The following is a 19,706-nucleotide window of genomic DNA, read 5'->3' as shown; positions in this document are numbered from 1 at the left end:
AAATAAGGCACTGGGTCATTTGTTCTACCAAAAGTTCACTTGATATGCCATATTTAAGTCTTTTTAAATCTTATCGAAAGACTTGGGTGGCTTCCTACCAGTTATAAATGAAGGACTGAAAAGAGCACTTTTCTGATTGGTTCTAAGAACAGCACCAGATTCAAATGAAGGACTGAAAATATCCCTTTCTGATTGGTTCCACCAACAGTGCTCAGGAGCGGTGAAGTCTTTTTGGGTTCTGAGTTCTGCGCATGTCCTCTGGGTTCTTATCACCTTGGACACATTTTATCCAGTTGTTTGTCTAGCTGGTAATCCCTTGAGGATTTCCAGCAAATTTTGGGGAGGGTTCTGAATTTCTAGTTGCCATGTGACGATCTGGCTGTTAAAAGACAGGATCTCTGGCTGAAATGCAAGTTCACTTGTGCTTTTGACCATACCAAGATCAATGAAGATATGAAGAATGGGAATCCAGCTGGAAATATGTTTTTATTTTTAAGTAAGTAAAACCCGTCTGAGGAGCTAAATATATATGCCAGGTGGTTTTTTTTCCGTTGACATTTAAAATCATAAAAAATTTAAATTGGGTCCAAATATAGTAAGAAAGTATATATTACATAATGTTTGAATCTTTTACAGCTATGAAACAATAGCTGTAAAATTAAAATGGGTTTAGTCAAACTGAATATCCATCAAGAATAATTACTTAACAAGGTAAAGAAAATCATTATTAAAAGCTGCTATCATCAGTGGGATGCAGGCAGGCCACAAGCTCTGACCTCAATATATATGTAAATGTGCAAGTTAAGTTCTTAAATGTAGCCATCACTTCTGACTAAACTCAATACTGTCTTGAAAGGGAATGTAAATATATTGAGTAAAATGTTATTAAGCAATACATACTTCATTTTCACATATGATCTTTGTATTTTCCACTGAAAAAATTTCTATTGTTAGATAGTCCCTTTTATTTTTTAAATGAAAAGATAGCTTGTGATATATTGAAGAGACATAAATAAATGCCAGCTCTTTAGGCTATTGATATTTTCACTTTATAGTGGTGAGCTAACAGATGGCAGCATCTCCTTTGTACCTCTAACCCTTAACCAATACCTAGAACATCACAGTAGTGCAACAAATGACTTTGAATGAAACAAAATTTAGAGTGAAAAGGCAGCAGTGCATTACTGATATTTCATACATGATAATTGAATCACTCCATTTCTCACATTTTTGATACCTGCTACTTCTTCTATGCCTATAAGAAAATCAATAGATGATTTGTTATGCCTTCAATGGATGTTAAACTAATAAAAGAGTTTTACCTTATCAGACAAATCCGGTCCTGGCACAAAATACTCTATTAATAAATGTTTATTGAATGAAATCATTTCAAAGTCACCTTGAATCTTGAGCAATTATTATTGGTTTGTCAAATTCCTGTATATAAACAAATCAAATAAACAGAGAGAAAAGATTTAGTATCTTACCAGGGGTCAAAGTTCAGGGAATGCCAAACAAATACAAACCAAGTCAACTCTCATGGTCATAAATTGGAGGTCTAGATGATTTAATTTAACATAATAAATTTTTCACTGAAAAGTGAGAGATTCTTCATTAGATTTTAGGATCCTGTATAAACAGTCTCTGTTTTAAGAAAAGCTTTTGGTCAGTGGCACTGTGCCTGCCTCCCTCTCAAGCACAAAGTCCTGAGTTTGATCCTCTGAACCAAAAAAAGAAAAAAAAGAAAAGCATTTATCCTAAACAAATCCCCAAGCTTATCAATCCAGTAGATTACAGTAGAAAATAACCTATCTACTAATTTACCTTTATATATGGTAGTTCATTTTTATGCTGAGATCACATTATCTCTAAAATTTTAGGTACTGTATTTTACAAAATTTTACAAAAAGTGGATTTGCATCTTAGTTCTGCAAATTTGTTTTCTTAAAAGATTCATCCTGAGTAGTACTTTCCAAACCTGAAGGACCATCAAGTGCCTTTAGAGAGCTTTTGAAAAAACACACAGATTTTGAAATCTTTCCCAGACATCCATGTTTAGCAGGTCTGGTGGGGCCTAGGTATTTCCCTTCATGAGCCAGATTCGAGCTTGCCACTGTGGATTATTAACCAGAAGGAGTTGCCCAAGATTAGAGTCAAAGACAGGCCTTAAACTGAGATCACTTACAAACTGCTGATTGCCTTTGTTTCTGAGCTCTTTTTGTTTGAATCTTGTTAACTTTCGAATCAGGTGAAGGTTCAGGTTTCCTCATCTCAATCTTTAATCACATGGTTTTTAGCCTTAATCACATGGTTTTTACAAAATATACAAAATGTTGGCTTTGCCGTAGGGCTTGCATCCTACTAAAATCCCTACTTAAACTACCCAGAAAATTCAGGGCATATTAGTAGGAAACAAAGCAAAACTTCATGTAGGTTTATTTACCACAATATTCATCCCAGAGTAAAATAAAACTTACAACTTATTTACTTCTGCACACAGAAAAGTTGTATTTTTTCTATTCTGAAGTTCATGAATTATTAGCAAGCTGGGAACTAGATCAGTGTTAAGACATAGCAGATCATCCGAATAATCTTGTTTCAAATGCCAAATGCCATTATAAACAGATGTACTGGAGCTATTTTCTAGTGTTTGGTTCATTTATATAATGGCAAAGAGGGCCTCCCCTGACTATCATTGAAATCCAGTTTTATCTCAGTGAATTTCCTCTCAACCACATCAAACTCCCAACCCTGGAAAAGTACTCAAAAGTCATTCAAGTTAGGATATCAATGCCTAGATCACTTATTAATATATGGATACAGGCTAAACTAGCTTTTACACTTCAAAATAATGTCAGCTTAGTACTACAATGAAGGATATATTCTTAGGTGCCCAATATATCAAATGTTTTTAGCACTATTTTGCCCCAAACATCAGTAGATTGTTTCATTACCTTGTTGCTTTACATTTCATGTGATTTCTATATATCAGGTCTTACTGGGGTGGTGTTTGGGGGATTCAATTCTAATTTAGGTTGAATTGCTTCAAATCCTGGTGGTAGTAAAGACATGATTAACCAAACTCCTGGTTCATTTTTTCATATAAAGTAAAGTATCAAGATATTTGGATGAGCTCACAATTCTATTTCTAAGATATTTGATTCCATGATTTTGTAGATAATAGTCTTCAGATGGATAGGTTTACAATTGGAATATTTAAATAAAAATAATATTTTAGGGTGTTGTTGTAGAATACATAATTAGCATGCATGGGATCCTTGATTTAATCTTCATAATAATAAGAATAAGATACGTTACAAATCTGTTAATAAAATATACATTGTTATTTTGTCTGTGGCACTATTAGTTTCTGCATCTTCTTTTTCTGTCATAATCACTCATTTTTGTTTTTTCCTTTGATTTTATTTAGATAGTATGTCCTCTTTTAAAAAATGCCTATTCAGAATGTTTCAATGGGTTTTAAATAACATTTTCCATTTCAAATACCTGTGCTTGTTGCTACTTACAATTATTCCTCAGATGTATTTCAATATATTAATGTTTCAAATACTAAGAAAGTTTTAGCAGAAATAAATGAAATCTTTTCCTCTCATTTTCATTTTCATATAAGATTTTAAACAGCAAGGACTAAGTCAAGGTCTCAAGGTCATTTGTCACGAAACAAAGTAACTTGCAGGTTGAATGTGAAATAGAATCCAACATGAAACTTATTTTTCTCTTGAATTTTTCCCCTTTGAAAAACTTCTCCTTCCTTAGTTGCTATAATCTCAGGCTAAAAACAGGTATAGGAGCTACTGTATTATGAATTATATTTGGCAGGATATCCTTCACTTAAGAAGCACCAAGTACAAGATTTTTAATAAATGAATAAGGACAATTTCAATGAAGACAACTAATATTTTATATTTTTAGAAAAAGTAAAGGTAAAATACAGCCCTTGATAGAAAATGTAATTTCAGAGAGCTGTTAATCCTATAGATAGTTGTAAAGAGAAATATGCTTCATCTTGTAGAAATGGTCTAAAAATGTTTGTATCATATAGTGCTGCCCATAACTGCTACTATAATTTATAAAAAAAGAGACTAAAATGGAATGATATTTTAGTTTTATCTGAGTCATTTTAGGCATAAAATATCATCACAAGATGACTCAAATGAATTACTTCTCACATTTATCACTCATAACAGTATTTTAGTTTTCTTACATTTCACATTTTTTATTTTTGTTAAAAGTTCAAATTATTTAAGTCTCAGAAGAGAAGAAAAAAGTGCTTACATATTGGATCTGTACTTAAAACAAAAATATCTCATGGAAAACAAGTATTTAAAAATGTTTGCTATTCCCCTAAAATTAAACCATAGCATTCTAAATAATTGAGTAGTTCACATCAGCTACTTAACTCACCGTAGAGCTAAACATTTTCAGGTTTTATTCCAATGGTATTACTTAAAATGTGGTCTCCAAAAATGTTTGTAGACCAAAAAAATCTCTTTAAAATAATAGCGTATCCCTACCCATTAACTTTCCTTTTCATGCATTAACTTTTCCTGAGGGTGATATCTATTAATATGTACATTTCTAGGGCTATTAGAGTAACTCATTTCACTCCTCAAAAGGATAACCCCTTCTTAAGTGACCTGTTTGGGGATCAGAGCAATACTTTACATACAATTTTTTTCTGCCATGAGAATAGGTCATCCCAAGATTGGAAGAAGTTATTGGTATTTTTCCATTCATCTCAGGGTGGCAGCAATTTAAACTTGGAAGTAGATCTTACCTCATAATGCTTCAGACCACTGGGTACATCTATGTGATCCAATAACGGGGTGGATTTCACACTGCTTGCCCAACTTCAGTCTTATAAAAAGTTTTCTGGGTGACAGCAATCTGCCAAAGCTGTTACCAAATGGCACTGCTCTGGAACTCTGCACAGAGGTGCCAGCCAATGTAAAATGGCACCTATTCTTTGAGCCAAGCACTGAAGTCGTACTTCAGAGCTTAAAGTGACTGCTATTTTGTTATTACATTCCATAAAATATTCTTTCTTCTATTCAGAAAGAACCAACATACTTTGGAAACAATTGGGAAATTGCCTCTTCCTGTATAATAATTATTGCAGCACAGAAAATAGTGCTTTTAAAACCACGGAGTGAATTTTAAATTGTAATCTTTTGTAGCTCTCATTCTCTGTTCCAGCTCATGAATCATCCTTTTCATACCTTGGGTAGATGAGAAGGAACCTTATGAAATTCTCCTGTATCACCTGCATTGCCCAAATCCCAAGGGGCAGTCCAGGTGTTGGAATAATGCGGCCAATTCCATGAACATATCTGGTGCGCTCATAAATATTCCACAATCACAGGGACAGAAACCACTAAGTGAGCAGCCTACTAACTGAGAAGCAAAGGAGAATTGCATGGCAACTGAAGCTGAGGACTGGGGTAGGGACACACATTCTGTTAGCATTGTGGTCAGGATTGCTCGTGTTTTAGTAAAGAATCAAGAATCGGGCTGAGTAAAGCTACGAAAATTAAATCAGCAGTTTTTATTAAGTTGAGCTCTTAAATTCCCCTTTTTGCAACACTTGGTGAGCAATGAAGACATTTTAGACTATATCAATTGTGGTGGGGATTGTCCCACACATTTCAGATATTTGGTAGCATCTCTGGCCTTTACCTGCTAGAGGCCAGTACCACCTCTAGCCCTCGTGACAGCTACAAATGTCTTCAAACATCGCCAAGGTTATTTGGGGTGTGGAAGGGAATAGCCCCAATTTGAGAAGAAATACCCTAGGCAAAAACAATACTATTTGCTTCAGTTGCTATTTTTTTTTCTGCTTTGAAGTTGTAATATTTAAGATATTTAAAGAGCAAAGAGTAATGAACTTATTCAACTTAGAGTGATCCATTTAAATTCCTCTTTGAGTTTGTCAGTATTTAAAGAAATCATATGTACATATTTAACAAAATAATGCAAAAGTACTGGGAAATACATCTTAGACATACATCATCGATTAAAGGGTAAGAGGATCCATTACCATTCAGAGAACAAGCCTCTTTAAAATTGTAGGAGTGGTGTTTGCTCATTAACTTTGAGAAACCATTAACCACAAAAAGTCAGTTTTCTCTTTATGCATTTACTTTTTGAATAACCATTCATCACTGAAAGCATTAGTTTCCTCATAAAATTGTTAGGCGTGCAAAATTGTTTTGGAAAAAAGTCATGAGTTACAGGGCATTGTATTTTAAAATATGACTCTATGATTATATTTTTCTGCATAAAATGTGTCAAATATGTGAGATCATTTATGTTGATAAATAATGTGTAAACAGTGTTTATTTTCTCATGGCTATTAGCTCTCCTATTGTAACAGTGACTTTTATTGTGAGACCACTTTTTTTTTTTTTATTGAGTTTATTGGTACATTTAGGGATACAGTACAGTTACATTCATTGTTGGGATCTTGTACCTCTACATGACAAGTCTTGATTCTCATTTTTTCCCCTTACCTCTGCCCTCCCTTCACCCCCTCCTCCCCTCCCCATCTACAAACACTTTATTTTCATCTTTTCATTCTCTCACATTTTTTCTCATACAAAGAAGTGAAAGCAGCAAGAAAATATATGAAAAAATGTTCCACATCACTGGTCATTCGAGAGATGCAGATGAAAACAACACTAAGATTCCACCTCACCCCACAAAGAATGGCTGCTATCAAGAAATCACACAATAACAAATGTTGGCGGGGTTGTGGGGAGAAAGGAACCCTCCTCCATTGTTGGTGGGAGTGCAGACTAGTGCAACCACTATGGAAATCAATATGGAGATACCTCAAAGAGCTTGGACTGGAGGTTCCATTTGACCCAGCCATCCCTCTGTTGGGTATCTTTCCAAGAGAACTGAAAGAATCATATCACAGAGAAGTATGTGCACCCATGTTTATAGCGGCACAGTTTGTAATAGCTAAATCTTGGAAACAACCTATTTGCCCATCCGTTGGAAACTGGATAAAGAAGTTGTGGTTTTTCTATAAAATGGAATATTACTCAGCCATAAAGAGCGAGAGAATAGATTCATTCATAGGAAAATGGATACATATTGAAGATATACTCCTAAGTGAAATAAATAAGTCCCACATGTGTAAATACCGAATAGTTTCCCTGGTGTGAATATTCTGCAACAATGCATAAGATTCTAATAAGATTACTGACATTTAGAAATGGGAGGAAAGGAGCTAAAGATGTAGGGAAGGTGTGATACGTAGGGGAAGAACAAAAAGGGAAAAGAGACCACTTTTGAGATACGAAAAACATCCCTAAATGAACAAGAATAAGCATCACTTCACAGATAGCTAGAAACAGCACTCTAAAAGGCAATTTTACTCTATGTGCTGTGTGGCTCAGGGGCTGACTAGCAGTAGCTACTTGCCCTGCTATACCAGCATTTTGTCCCTGAAAAGTCTGGCTTTGGCTTCCTTCCCTCCTTTTTTTTTTTTTTTTTTTGTTCTGTTCTGTTCTGTTTTGTTTTGCTTTGCTTTGTTTCAAACAAGTGTCACACCTTCAAGAGAATGCTTCAAAAATACCAAATAATCACTTTCCCTCAGGACACCTTTCTTAGAAAAAAGTCAGACCTCTTGCTCACCTCAGAAATGATCTCCAAAATACTAATTCTTTCCTTTCTCCAAATAGCTAAATCTTTGGAATGATTTGAAATAAATGTGAAGGCTGAAATTTTTTATCAAATAGTAATTTTCTCTTTTTGATCATATCTAAATATAGGAAAAGCGAGTTTTGCCCATTTTTAGAAATTGATCACAGCATCCTCTAGGCGTTATTATTTCACTTACTCCTCTGATGTTTAGTGATAGCCTACTGTATCAAACAGGAATTTATATTTTTGTAGCAAATGAAATAAACCAAACCCAAACTGTTTTAAAAAGAGGGAATTTGCTGCCTTGCATGGAAGAAAAGACTAGAGGTGGAAACAAAAACTGGAGCATAAGAATGAGTTTTGGAGATTTTTAGATTTTAGTAAATATTTATTTCTCTAGGAAACCCATCCTTTGAAGCAGTTGTACTGTTTTATTCCATGTTGGCTTCATTCTTAGTCTCTCTCTTTTTTTTTGGTTGAGCAGCTCTAGGCCTAAATGCTTTATGCTGAAACCAGGAATAATGAGGAATTGGTAGTCCCTCAACAGGCCCGATAAAATCGTATACACATCCCCTCCACACATTTTAAAGGGAAAATGATGTGTGCCTCACCCCATCTAATTTTTCCTCTTTAAAGCAGCAATATTTAAAATATTTAAATATCTCCTCATATTTTTACAGAAGATTTCTGTGATATTTTCCAACAGGTAGAAATGCTAAGTCAAAGGCTAACTGCCTACATAATTTTATTCCATACTGTCAGTTCCTTTTATAAGATTACACTATTTTTCATTCCCTCCAGCAGTGTCTAACAGTGCTAATTCACACAGTCTCATCAAGAGAGTATTTTGTAAAATGTTGGATCATTGCCAACCAGAGAGATGAGAAATGGTATCTTAGTGCAGCTTTCATTTGCATTTTTCTAATTTTGAGTGAAGCTCAGGATCTGTTCCTATATTTATGAGCTGTTTTTCAATGGACTGGACTGTGTCTCTCAGTTTTCTATATGAGGCCTTCACAATGTGATATATGTCAGTTGTATAAACTGGTGGTCTGGTGCACACTAAGCGTAGCCCACAAACCTGCACTGAGTTCTGAGCGAAAGGTTCTGCTTCTCTCTTCTGTGCTTTTCCCTCTCAGGTTTGCACAGCCCTCTGTTTTGCTCTATCTGCTCTACCTTCTTCCCATAGAGAAGACCCTTTCTCCCTTGCAGATCAGCTGCTTTAAAATGGTCTGGAAATATTCACACTGAGCTCTTTAAGAATGCCTTCTTTGGGAGAGATGGAAACAAGTATAGCACTTTCATGTTTTAAAGTTTTATATATCCTCTATGTTATTGTTCATATATGAGGATGTACTGCACTTATAATTTAAAATAAACAAATCAGAAGGGAAAAAAATTTGACTCTCCTTTTAGAGCCTTCCTTTTTGTATGAACAGAGATAACTGATGCTTGAAAGCCAGATGCTCTCTTTCCATCTGCATTAGTCAGCTCAGGCCTCCATAACCAGGCACCAGAGCCTGGGTGGCTTCACCAACAGGCTTTTTCCTCACAACTCCAAGAAAGAGGCCAAAAGTTTAAGACCAAGGTCGTCTTCCTTGATGTTAGTCTCTGACAAGGCCTCTCTTCCTGGCCTATAGATGGTTAATGATCTCTCTCTCTCTCTCTCTCTTATCCTGATATTGCCTTTCTTTCTTTCTTTCTTTCTTTCTTTCTTTCTTTCTTTCTTTCTTTCTTTCTTTCTTTCTTTCTGTCTTTCTTTCTTTCTTTCTTTCGCGCAGATGTACACACATTCACACAAGAGAGAGAGCTTTGCATACTGCTTGCTGTCTCTCCCTATTTTTATAAGTACCCTAAGTACCTTAATCCTACGGAGCTAGGACCCCACCCTCATTTTAATTTTATCTTAATTACCTCTTACAAGGTCCTGTCTTTAGATATAGTCTCATTAAGAGTCAGGGCTTCAAGATTTGTATCTTGGAAGGGTAGAATTCAGTATGTAACACCAACTAGCATCCACTCATCCACCCATTTAGGTATTCATCCATTCTTCCAGTTATTTTCTTTTGTTTTAATCATTCTTGTTCTATGCATAAAACTGACCTCTTGATTCTTTACTTACCTATTTTGTCTTCTGTCATAGATAATATATACCCTCAGCACTTCCAATCCAATGCTTATTACATGTTCTGTATTATTTGCTAGAAAATGCTTCAGCTGCTATTCTCTGGACATGTTGACTGTGTAAATATCACATGTATTTCTCTCTCTCTCTCTCTCTCTCTCTCGCGGGTGCACTATTGGGGATTCAACTTGAGTCTTTGTGCTTGTGAGGCAGGTGGCCGCACCACTGAGCTAAATCCCCAGCCCTATATTTCTCTTATTTTATCCTGAAGATACAAAAAGAGGAAGGTTGTTTTAACTTTCCTGGTATCTCACAGATACACAGAATTTTTCATGACACAAATAAACAATGCAAAGACACTTAAAAAAGATATTTTAATGTGGAAAATGATATTAAGTATGAATATAAAAATTTTAAGAATGTGTAAATACTTGATTTTCTTTAGTAGTTCCCTATCAGTAACCTTAGAAGTTTAGTTTTGAGAAATTTACTAACTGTATTATCATATTACAGTTTATAAAATAATCAGTTTTACTGCTTTCATCAAGGTGTTTATATTCTGATAGCAAAATATAGAGGCAGTTGAAGTATTTATAGCTTATGAGCAATTGCAATTTCCTTAAATTTATTGAAGTGTTTTCCTGGGCTTTTAAGGTTGGCTTTGGATGTGAATGATCTACACAGCAGACTGTGTATAACAGTATTTTGTTGTCTGATGAAATAGAAGGCAGTGAGAAGTTGTTCTCTGACTCACCCTAGTTCATCAGGAGCTGGAAGGGCAGTGGTAACTCATCAATCTGATGCTGTCATTTGTAGCCCCTACATATGAAACATCGAGCCTACAATAAGCAAGACTTCCAATCAAATCTCTACCGGGAGAACTATCTGTGAAAGGAAACAAGAGTGTAAAAAATGGGGTAAGATTCTTGGGGGTAGCTCTCAATTTCTCCACTGGTAGGAGGAGAAGACACAGATGATGCCAGGTATTTTAAAGTGTGGATATGTGTTCTGGAGATGCGACACATTTGTGATATTTTATCTCTGTAGAATTAATGTTCTAGACACAAGCGACCTTGATGTTTTCCAAAGTTCCCTGAGCCCTAATGCAGACTTTATTATGGAAGCAGTCTATGTCTACAGAGGAGACATCTTCTCACCTCTGATAAGGGTATGTCTGCATGTTTTTCTGTCAGAGGATGGCCCTAATGAAATGAAAGTAGCATGGTAACAAACATTCAAAGGCTCACGCACCATATCTATTATTGTCAGCTATGGACCCTTAGGCAAACTAATTAATCTTTCTAAAGTACCAACGATGGAAGCTTCTATTTTATGTAATATCTGATGGATTAAATTTAGTTACTTATCCAAGGAGCATAGTACCATGTCTTGCTAGTCAATGAAGTTGCTTTCATCTTTATGGTATTGATTATTTATACTATCTATGTAATTTTTCTTCCTCCAGCACTCAATGGGATACTTTTCATGTGTAACCAGTAGTTTTCCTCATGTATATTTCCAAGGCTTCAAATACCTACAAATTTATTTGCATGACACCGTTGCTATTATCTAACATATTTTACTGAATATCTTCCTTTAATTTTTTTTTCTGAATCTTTCTCATGCATTTTGGTAGCCTTGCCCTTATGTCATATGCCTTGTGACCCTTAGAAACTGGCAACTGTTAACTAATTAGATATAAGAGCAACATTTTTATCATTTGTGAGCTGCGTGAACTTTAATTTGACTTCTTCCAAATCTACTTACCTATTTTGCGAGAATCCGAAGCTGAGATCCTATCATTTTAGACCTGCATTATCACAATAATCTTTTTGACTGACAGGCTTCAGTCAACCTGTCTTAAGCCTATTTTTCCTGTAATCCAAGTTAATAAATCTTTGCATCCATGCACCCAAGTGCCCAAGAAGGTGATTAAGCACTGCACAGGTTATACTTGTTCAACACCTGTTCCCACATTGATTCTGTTTCTGCTTGGCTATCAACTTTTGGCCTAACAACTTGACATTTGTAACTAATCTTTCATTTCCCCATTCTCCGTTTTGCCTTGAGGAACCTGGCTTGAATGTGACTCACCAGTTCTTTCTAAGAAATTTAGCTTCTTCCTGCATCTGCAAATGAAGCGAGATAAAGTTGAAGTTTGAATACCGGCTCTTCCAGGCTCGCGACACAAACTTCATTAGATGATGTGATCTCTCCCAGGCAAATGTAAAGTTTAATTTTGTGTACTTGGCTAGGACACGGTACCAAGATACTTACTCAAGCACTATTATAGATGTTTCTGTGAAGGTCATTTTTGATCTGATTAAGAATTAAATTGGAAGACTTCCCTCCAAATGTGGGTAAGACCAGTCCAATCAGCTGAAGGCCTTAGGAGAAAAGACAGATCTCCCTAAAGAAGAGGAATTTCAGCCAGCACACTGCCTTCAAGCTGGAATTGAAACTTTTCCATGCATCTCTATTCTGCCAGCCTATGCTGTGAAGTTAGGACTTGCCAGCCAAATTCACAATCACTTGAGCCAATTTCTTAAATCTTAATCTCTCTTTTGCTCACCGTCTTCCTCCTCACATGAATATATATATATATATATATATATGTTATATTTCTTATATATATCTTATAAATCATATATATTATGGATTCCATTTCTTTATAGAATTCTAATTAACATAAGACAGTTTTTTCTTTAGTTAAAATAAGAAAATATTTTTGTTTGGTTTTTGGTGATGATTAAAGAGCCTACTTTAATACTTGACACATAAAAAAGTATCCAACCCCAATTATTCTTGTAATTACTATTTACCAATTTTTTCATAACCTGGCATATTTGATCATGCTTATTCCTTCATTATTATTCCTTCCTACTATTCTTTAGTCACTGCATCTAGCAAATTTCTCTAAAATTTAATCTAAATCCAATTTTTCCTCTTAAGCATGCCTACATGCTTTTTAGGCGTAGTTATGAAGATCCAAGGTAATACTGAGCTATAATTTATCTATTTAAATATAGTCTTCAAGAGAGGCTTCCAGTGCTGCAAAGCCTTTAAATTTAGGGGTTTTTGGTCTCAAATCCTGATAATATTTGATATATAAACAAATCAATGAATGAATGTCATGATACATCTTTACTTCTTACATTACAATGGGCAGTTTTGTTAAATCCATGTCTCTGTATTGCAGGCAGGCAGATTTTTAAAAATTATCATATGTTTATCAATTTTCTGTTATGGGCAAAGATTTATTTATTTCAGTTTTGGTTCTAAGAAAGCTTGTGCAAATAAGTGAGGGTAAACTTCATTCAGAAGTTATGAAAAAGTGACATCCAAATCTGGAAGGAAAGTGATTCTTTCTAGTTGGTTGAGTTAGGGACAAACTCTCAAAGAAAGTAACATATACTTACTTGGACCAATGTAACTGCAGATGGAGACATACTGTGGGCAAGGCACAGAGGGCAGCCCATACAGAGTATTTTTAGAGAATGTTAAATAGTTAGTATTGACTAAAGCTTATAGGAAGTGGCTGGAGGCAGCAGGAGATAATGTGGGAAAGGGAAGGATTACACCAGAGGACAAGCTAAAGGAAGCAGTGAAATCCCATGGAATGTGTTTTAGCACATTGCGTAGGTGAAGGCTAAGTAAATGTCATTAATTATTAGATAATAAATGCTCTTTATTTAAGAGGAACCAAGGTCAGAGTAAAGGAATTATAAATTGAATAAGAATGGCAGTCGTTGGGTTAAGAGAAGAGACTAAATGAACTGGGTGTAAAAGAGGCAGAGAAAGAAAATTTAACCCAAGATTCCTAAACCTCCTTTTTGTTCCCACGAGTAGTCCTTAGCACATAGAGCACGTACCATGAGAAAACACTGCAGGAAGAACTTTACATGGGTCAACTCATTTTTCAGGAATACACTTTTTCGTGTCTCCTTTATTGTTGAAGAATTTGAGACAATAGAGAAGTAGTCCAATCAATATCTCCCAGCCAGTGAATGGCAGGGCTTCTTCCTGGGCGCCACCCTGCATACTATCACTGAGGGGACAGGGGATGGATGGCCAGGACACTCCTCTTTAAATATTGCTGCTTTAAAGAGGGAAAATTAGGTGGGGTGAGGCATGCATCATTTTCCCTTCCTTTTCTTGTACCTCTTTGTTGAAAACAATATATTTTTCTCCACTAAACAGCACACTTCAGAAGTATCTGACAAGCTACTGAAATAAGTTAAACTCTGTATAAGCAATGGCTCCACCAAGGGGCAAGTGCCCTTCTGCAATTCTTCACAAGCCTCCAGCAAGCCATCCTGAACTGATAGATGACTCCGTAATGATGTGAAGGAGCCCAGCTGCTCCTTCTACACGAGTCTTCTTTGGAATACAGAAGAGAGCTCAATATGCTTTTCCAGCTGATCAGCTGCCGTCTAGCTCATTATACAGCATCTGACACCAGAGTTTACGTATCATGAAATGAAAGAATATTCATCTTTATGATTAGCGACAAAAAATCTTTTCTTCCTTTTTTCTTTGGTATTAAGATGCGGGCATGTCTACTGCTGTTAGGCATCTCAGATTGAGATTACATCAGCTCTCATAGGCTTGTCCTGCCCCAAAGGATATCAAATGCAGAATCTGATCAACTTGGGATAAAGAATAGGCAGTTTTCCAATAAACATAATACTTACTTTTTATCTTCTTAAGGAAACCTTGTTATCTCCCATTATTCGCACTTAAATGATTATTTTTTAAATTTATTCATTCTTACCGATAGGAGCAAGTCAGAATATTGCAGTGATAACATTCTGCGCTGCAGCTCTCCTCTCTTCATTCATCTGTGGCCCATGCATTTCTTTGGGGCCTAATCCAGGCTACTTACTGCACTGTCACAGGATTGTGAAAATTACAGGACATATACACGTTCACACGGGGGCCTTTCCCAGAGGGAGTTTAAAACCACTGGATAAAAATGTCATCTACATGGCATAGAAACAAAGAAAACCAAAGTAGAGTTTCCTAAGAAAAACGGTATCATTTTAGGAGGCAGATAAAAATGAGAGGGAAGTAAAGTTAAGTCCCCTGATGAGCTAGGCATCTAGCCAGGTGAGGGACGTAGCATTCCATGGGAAGGTCTTAAACCCTTCTTTGAGCACTTGAGGGATATGTATGGCCATGCTTATAAAGACTTCATTTCCTTCCATCTCTTCCAGCATTGTCTTCATTTCTGACTACCTTTCTATCACAGCCCAATAAATTGTGACAAGTGCATTCTGCTGAATAAGGACAAAGCTTAAATTAGATGCAAATTTCATAATGCTTCCTTTCCACTTACTTAAATCTGCCATTTATATGAAATTATCATTCTCCTCTCTGACCTGTCCTTTGCCTCTCAAACTTGCCCCAATCTGGCTTCCAATAATAGGGAGATTGGGCTTTTGCTAAATCTAAATCCATACTTAGCTGTTTGTCCACTCAGTAACTTAAAAACCAAATGTCTGGGATCATAATTCTTGAGGGAACAGCTCTCCATAAGAATGTGTAGCAGAGTCTGGGTGATAATGTAATCATAAACTGTGGGATTAAGTGAAAGTGCTTAAAGGTAAACTTGCTGGCTGCATTCCCATTTCCATGAAAGATGATCATTTTGCAAATTCTCCGGTATAGTAATCTGATGCCTTTGGCAGAAAACCGCACTGGTGTATTATTATTACTAACAAGCTTGTTTAGCACGTAGAAAAGCCTAATCAGGACATTTAGGTAATATATGCATCTCCATTGATTTTTGTGTTTTTCTTAAACACTTATTTCAGATGAGATCTGTCCTGTTGGTTCAGCACAGAGAACAGAAGCTGAGCTATGCATTCTTTGTAGCAGCTCAGGGTGAAATAAATGCTTGTCTAATGCTATATGGCTCAATGCCCCTGTGTCATATCTATGCATACCATAAAAGCAGTGATAAACATGATATATTTCTATGACTCTGAATGCTGTATGTGTCGATAAAAAAAATTTTTTTTAAACTAGATGAAAGCTGCAGTGAACTGCCACCCTACTGAAGCCCTGAGTCCCAGTGTCCTGGGCCTGATTCAGCCTGGATGGCAGAGTCATCAATCATCCGTGATGAAATTAGATGCTTAGTGCTTGTGGCATATGCAATGCTTTAGTCCTTATGGTTTAAAAGGTTTCGTTTTTCCTGATACACATTGAGAAACACTTCACTTGCTTCTCGTTGGGGAAATGGATCACAGCTATAATGGAACAGATGAGCTACATGACCTTTCCTTATATTTGAAATGTCCGGGGATTTTACAAAAGGTAAAGATCTATACATGCAAAGGAAACTGCAATGTAAACTTTTCAAAGGCACTTTTTAATAGGCTGCTTGAATCATTTTACAGAATATTCCGATTGACTGAACGCAAGTTGCCTTTCAACATTTGCAGCAGACACAGGGTTGTTTATTCTGTAGCAAAAGATGAATGATGCTGTTGACAGCATTACCTCTGTCTACACAGTGCTTGGCTGCTGCTGAAACATTTTATGTTTAGTTCTTGTGATAATGTGTAGAAGAATGAGTATTGTCCTATTTCGTTTTTATAGTACATAGAGTCTAAGAAACTTTATGTAGTAAATAAATAATAAATAGTAGCAGGACTAGAGCTTATTAGGAGAGGTTAGACCACGATAGGTCTTTCTGCTACTCTAAGGCCTCTCCAAAGTACGTTAGTAAGAATAGCAGCCAGCAATCAGCTACTCTAAAAAGAAATTATTTTGAATATAGGATATGAATAAGAAAGCAGACTTTAAATGGTGTGCTAATCAAAGATGCTACCCACCTTTGCTTATTCAAAGATCAAGGGCAAATACTAAGCCAGGGCTTTGGAAAATGTGTTGAGGACATTTTCGTCTCTAAACTTGGAACTTCCCAAAGTAGGCTGAAGAAGAACACTTTGTCTGCATTTAAATATACAATTCGCATATTTTCTGTTTCTCTTAGTCACCTCTGAATCTAGTTTTTTATTGTTGTCATCATTGTCTGGGAATCAATGCTTTTGTTTCTGTTCTGTCATCAGTAAAGAGAAGCTTGGGGCTGTGTTATCGATTTTGAGTGGAATATGATTCTGGGCTCTGGTCTAGGCACTGTATGTCTATTAACTGGTAGTCACCAAGCTATTTTGTGAGTTGACCTGCTTTCTAATTTTCTGGTTCAAATTTTAGAAGGAAAGGAAAACCTTCTCCTTGGAATATTGCTCATTAGCATAAGTCTCTACATTGCAAATCTCTCCAGGATTGCTGATATTTACATCCTGATTTGACATGCATTAGAATTTTAAGGGTCGGTGCTCTAAAATGTTAGTCCATTGAGCACATTGAATTGGAATCAAATGCACAATGTTAACATCACTTTCTCCTTCAATTACATAGCGTTTTGGTCAAAAGTTAAGCTGACACATATCTGCCAATTCCCCCTTTTTTTTATGACAGCCAAATGTCAAGTACATTAAAAGTGAACATTGGCATGTGACAGATCGATAAGAAATCAATGTTAATAAGGCCTTTGCGGAGGACCAAATTACATGCTCAAATACGAGTAAATGAAATTTTGCAAGAAATGAGGTCAGGGCAGATATTAGGTTCTGGCTCTTTTTGGCTGTCTTCTAGATGATGTGCTGCTTGCTGTGTGATAATACAGTACTCTTTTGAAAGGAAGGCATTGGAGTAATAATGGCATCTGTTGAACAAATATGCCTAAGGTTCCCAGCATTACAATATATTTAATGTTATTTACAGATGTACGGTAATGCAAGTTTAATTTACTTCATTTATGACGATGAATCCCAAGTACAGAGAAATCATGTATCTTGACTCATGTATCATAAGACTCAGTGAGTCATATGTACGTGAAGCAGCAATAAGATCAGGGCTTATTAACTAGAGAACTAAAGCTTGTTTATTTTTGGTCACTGATCTGTCAGAGTGGTAGACATTTTTACATCTATTGCCTTAGTTTGTGTTAAAGGAAAAACAGGGTTGGACAGTGAGTGGTAAGGACAGATTCTGCTCCTCAAAACTATTTCAATGGGGAGCAGGAAATCTCAGTATATAACTGGGCTCCATTCTGAATACAACCTGCAAAACGAAGAGTGGGAATCGATAGCCAGGGAGCAGGGTAGAAGGCTTGGGTGGATGGCAAATTACTAAGAAGGATCATGGGGATTGGGGGTGATGGCTTCTGCCTACCCTGATCTAGCCGGAAACTTGCTGAAGACAAGTCAGGGTGATCGGAAGTCAGTGGGGCCTTGTGGAGGATGAGGAGGCTCATGTCAAGGGTAATCTGATCTCCAATGTGGTCATGAGGTTCTGGATAAATTGATTTATAGAAATCCTGCTAGAACTAGATTTAAAGTAGGACAGAGAGTCCAAGTACTGCTCTATTTAAAAGCAGAACTTAGAGGAACCTGAGGAAAATTTGGTCAAAAAGCAAATATTGTTACCAGAAATTCTCAAAGTACCTTCAAAATAACAGATACCACTAAATTGAAGAAAAGCCTAACTGATCATGGTAATCTTGGCTGATTTAAAATTATTTGAAAGTAAAGTATTTTGCATTAGTTAGCTTTAATACCAGAAAGATTTTAACTAACTGGATTTCATATCATCTCAATGCTTTAGTAAGGATAATAGTAATAACATACATTGATCACTTATTCAGTGACAGATTTCTTAAGAATTTGTATGACAAATGTTTTATAGAAAGCATTAGAAAGATGGAACATTATGCCTAGGGACAAGATCAGAACTTGAAATTGAATGCCAGGCAATATGAATTTGGATTCTAGTTATTTTATAATATATAACATTACCTTGATCATCACTTCCCAAAGCATAGACACAAGGTTAAATAGGCTTCATAAAAGTGCAAACAAGCCTGGGATTTAGCTCAGCAGTTCCGTGGCCTGCCTTGTAAGCGCAAGGACCCGAGTTTGATCCCCAGTACCAAAAAAAAAAAAAAGCAAACAAAATACATAGAAGTGTTAGGATTCAAAATCAGGGGTCCTTACTGTTTATTTAAAGATCCTTGATTTGGGAACTGGGACAGAATCAGTGAGAGAGACAATTTTATATCATTCTATTTTTCTACTAGTTATATAAGTACAAACTTTAGCAAGTTCTTGCCACTGATATTCCTTGCTGTTATTTGCCTTGCAAACATCCAGAATTGGCAATTGCAGTTTACAGTTCTGACATCCCATTTGAACTTTTTCTCAGCATAGTACTATAAAAACCTGCCAGGTCTGTAACAGGCTTAGAAAGGTGCATCAGAGCAGGTGGACAACAGCTGACTTGGTGCTCGGATCTGTGCTGTGTGTGTGTCAGCCCATCTCCAGTCTGCTGCAGAACTTCTCTGGGTCCACAAGTTGAAGTTTGTTTGTGTAACTTGGCTAAGCACTCTGGCCATGATAATGGGCCAGACTGTCTTCACATGAAGGCTGCGTGAGTGATTCAGATTCTGTGTAGTAAACAATTTGATATTGTTCCCAAAGAAGTCTGGCTTTTGACCTCAGTTCAAAGAGGTAGTTTCATACCCTGTAAGAGTGTTTTGTTTAGGGCAAGGACTTGTACATAGGATCACAGGATGGGGCCAGTCATATGGGACAATGTTAGGGTAGGGTCTGACCACACTAGAAAAATTAGCCATGGGATTTAAGGAAACGGGTTTAGATCATAGCAACTCAAGGAACCTCAAGGCTGACTATGACCTCATGGACAATCAATTAGTCCATCGGGTCTTGGTCATGAATCTCCAATGAAAACTCTGGCCATGGAATTTATATGAATTTCCCTCGTGGTTGTATTTTCTGTATGGTGTCACAACAATGGGAGGGAATAATGACTCCTCACT

At 36.3% G+C, this 19,706-nt stretch overlaps 1 long non-coding RNA gene across 1 annotated transcript in view; it reads left to right on the top strand.

Annotated features, from left to right (window-relative positions):
- Positions 1–262: 262 nt before the first annotated feature.
- Positions 263–19,706, top strand: part of LOC104856773 — a 30,903-nt gene continuing 11,459 nt past the window's right edge. Inside the window, exons 1-2 of the long non-coding RNA XR_778709.1 lie at positions 263–496; positions 10,613–10,713. This is a non-coding gene — a long non-coding RNA (uncharacterized LOC104856773). The remainder of the gene's footprint in view (positions 497–10,612; positions 10,714–19,706) is intronic.

Source organism: Fukomys damarensis, unplaced genomic scaffold (assembly GCF_012274545.1).
Source record: "Fukomys damarensis isolate Sample0158 unplaced genomic scaffold, DMR_v1.0_HiC HiC_scaffold_21, whole genome shotgun sequence".
In the NCBI taxonomy this organism is placed as follows: domain Eukaryota; kingdom Metazoa; phylum Chordata; class Mammalia; order Rodentia; family Bathyergidae; genus Fukomys; species Fukomys damarensis.
Note: the sequence above shows the minus strand (reverse complement) of the source record. Positions and strands in the feature narration are given on the sequence as shown.